The 3563-nt window shown below is 38.2% G+C and overlaps 1 long non-coding RNA gene across 1 annotated transcript; it reads left to right on the top strand.

The window, feature by feature from the left end:
• The first annotated feature begins 812 nt into the window (after positions 1-812).
• Positions 813-2356, top strand: LOC104961780 (uncharacterized). Its single transcript, XR_800133.1, has 2 exons — positions 813-959; positions 1600-2356. It is a non-coding gene; the product is annotated as an uncharacterized lncRNA (long non-coding RNA).
• The last annotated feature ends 1207 nt before the right edge of the window (positions 2357-3563 follow it).

The following is a 3563-nucleotide window of genomic DNA, read 5'->3' as shown; positions in this document are numbered from 1 at the left end:
AGAAATGGCTTAGCCCCACCATGAAAAATTATGTTAAAGTAAGCAAAATAAAGTCCGCCAACTCGCGCGGAGTAAATTGCACAGACAGCAGTTAGTAAGAGTGATTTCAGTAGCCACTTGTCTGGAAATACCGAAGACTAGAAACGGTTTTGAAAACTTACGTAGTGATCGTCTTCTCAATAGAACATCTTTGATAATGTCTTCTGGCCAATCAGAATCACGATAAAGGCGTGGTGTTGTTGCAGGAAGTCCCGACGGAGAATACTTTTGCTGTAGTACATCTCTATATACATCGATACAACATTACGTGTTGATAGAAATCAACACGTAATGAAATAAGACCCCACGGTTTGATGATCGATAGGTGTGTGGGCTGTCTTTCATTTTGACACACATGGGGGCTATCCACCCTTATCCACAATGTAAAGTAATTCACACAGCCTCTTCCCTCTTCTCTCTGTGAGGAGCAGCAGGTTCAGCTTTCAGAACAAAGTAACAACAAACTAAAATGGCATTCATTTTTTAAATATGTCGTGTTGTAATAGATTTATTTATTTTTCTTCTCAAGAGGGTACCAGAATGTGTATTTTATGTTAGTATTTCAAAAAATCCCCAGACCCCCCTGCAGGGGTTGGGTTTTNTATTTTGGACATAGTTCGAATGGTGATTAATCTGATTAATTAATTTTTAAGCTGTGATTAATCTGATTAAAAATTGTAATCGTTTGACAGCCCTAGTAATATGTCATTATGTTTTTATGTTTATGACAAAATCCACATGACTAACTTTAATAAATGTGATTCTTTTTCGGTTCTCAGGTGGCAGACGTGGGTCAGGTTCTGGAGAACATCAACCTGTCGAAGAGGAAGGAGCTGCAGTGGCCCGACGAGACGATGAGACTGAGAGCAGGACGGACCTGCTGGAGGGACTGGAGCCCCTCGGAGGGGATGGAGGGACACGTGAGTCTCTATTCAGTCTGTGGTCTTTATCTAAAGCTGCTACAGTGTTATTCAGCCTGGAGCCTATTTTACTGTTTGATGTGTCTTAAGTGACTAACGGCGGCAACAGCTTTTGAACTTGGTCCATTATCGACCGAGAGCTAAAGCTGTAATCAGTTTGAGCAATTAAACACCGTCAATGTGTGTCCACTAAAAGTGACCAGCCAATCATAATGTGTGGAGAATGTTGGGGGAAATAAATTGGGCTAAAATTGGAGAAAAAACATTTGGAACATTTTGAGCAAAAAAGGGAACATTGGAAAGAAATGGGTAAAAATGTTGGTAAAGTATAAGATAATTATTCTGAACAGAAATGGGGGAAATTAGAAGAAATAGAATGATATTGTCTAATTTGAATAACACATCTGTACCCTTTTTAATAAATCAATAATGTGTTAACCCTCACTTATAATGCACTTAAAAATTAACGTTGGATTTTGTATTCATAAACCAGCAAAAACCACCTGTCAGCTGACACACCCTGACCTCTTATGCTCTAAATGTGATTTTACCATCCTTATATGGTCTGTGCATGTGTCCTTCACTCCCTCTGTGACCTACTTGCTGGTTATAAACGCTTCATAAACCTGTCCCCCTGCAGGTGATTCACCGGTGGGTGCCTTGTAGCCGAGACCCGGCCCATCGCTCCCATATCGACAAGACCATCCTGCTGGTTCAGGTGGACGATAAGCTAGTGCCCATTTTTGAGACTGGGGTCATTGAGTTGGGTGCAGAGGTCTGAGACAAACACACACACACACACACACACACACACACACACTCGTACTTGTGTGTGAAGGAGAAGCAGGATTCTGCAGACTGACAGGAAACGGGAGCTCTCCCCCCTCCCGCGTTCCTTATATCGCTGAGGGGGAAAAGGAAGCCAGGGAAAAGTGCAAGTCGAGGCAGAGCGTAGATCCATGTTTCCTGCATCATCCTCACAGTATCTGCCTTGCTGCATGACAGAGAAAGTTAAGTTAGTTCTGCTACTGGTGATTAATTTCTATGCATTTCATCCAATATGTTCTTGGCAAGTCTGACAGAGATGAGTGTAAAGAGACGTTGTTTTGTTTGTCTAATTTGCCAAATGAAGCCTGGTATTGAATATCTGCCACGGCTTCTCACAAAACTTTCATTATTCTTTTTTTGCTGCCAAGACTTCAGAGGAAGCTCCGCCTTCTCGTTGTCGTCATTCCTTTGGATTTCAAACTTTTAGCAAGATGATTTTGCGCAAAGAAAAAACGACCTTGCACTATAATTTGTATTTGTATTTACAGTGATGCACTACACTGTTGAGATAATGTCCCATTTTATTTATTACGGACTCTGAATGGCCATGGTTACCGATGCCTTGGGAATGAGAAATAAATGCAATCATCGTTCTGTTTTCAGCCATTTTTATTTTACTATTTTATGTTTGATAAACTTGAAAATAACTTTTTACTGTATATGATTATATATCTATAAAAATATATATATATTTACACAAATATATATATATATAATGTCAATGTATAAAATATTTTCTTTCAATATTTATTACTGTGAACATGGTATTTACACTTTGTTACATCTTTCTTTTTCATTTTGAGACAAAGGTTAATGTATTGAGGACCATTGGTTGAAAACACGATGCCGAATTTTTTGATGGACTGTTTCACTATTTAACTTAATTCTTTTCTATATGGAGAAATAAAAGCTTGATTTATTGCTTACATCTTTAACACGTCTCTTCTCATCTGTTTGTTCTCGTCTTCATTTTATATTTGACTATCTAACAGTGTGAATGAAAGAATACACACATTAAGCTGGGAAATGAACCCTGTGATGTGATGTGCTGAGAGGACGTTTTATGGGTCACTTTCTGTGGTTTATACGGTTTTTATGGCATATCATCTGACAAATCACATGACACTTCTGTACTCTTTCCACTTGAATAGGTTAAAGGGAAATGTGTAACAAAACTGGTCTCAGATTCTGTCAGCATGCGAAGAATCTGTAGGTCTGAGAAGTGCATGACATTCACATAAGTCAGAGCTGGGAGAAGTACTCAGGTCTTGTACTTGAGTAAAAGTAATCAGGTCTGGCACTCAAGTAGAAGTACTCAGATCTTGTACTTGAGTAAAAGTAGAAGTACTCAGATCTTGTACTTGAGTAAAAGTAGAAGTACTCAGATCTTGTACTTGAGTAAAAGTAGAAGTACTCAGATCTTCAAATCAAATCAAGTTTTATTTATAAAGCACATTTAAAAGCGATTTTTGGTCAAAAAACAATAAATTACAACAGATATATAAAAAAAAACACAGGGAATAGTCAGGAGTCATGCTCCGCTCTGACTAGAAGGCCAGGGAGAAGAAGTGTGTCTTAAGTGTACATTTAAAAATCTATGTAATTGAGTAAAAGTAGAAGTACTCAGATCTTGTAAAAGTAGAAGTACTCAGATCTTGTACTTGAGTAAAAGTAGAAGTACTCAGATCTTGTAAAAGTAGAAGTACTCAGATCTTGTAAAAGTAGAAGTACTCAGATCTTGTACTTGAGTAAAAGTAGAAGTACTCAGATCTTGTA

Source organism: Notothenia coriiceps, unplaced genomic scaffold, assembly GCF_000735185.1.
Source record: "Notothenia coriiceps isolate Sejong01 unplaced genomic scaffold, NC01 NC01_scaffold00001466, whole genome shotgun sequence".
Lineage (NCBI taxonomy): Eukaryota > Metazoa > Chordata > Actinopteri > Perciformes > Nototheniidae > Notothenia > Notothenia coriiceps.
The sequence above is the reverse complement of the archived record's forward strand: the minus strand, read 5'-3'. Positions and strand labels throughout refer to the sequence as shown.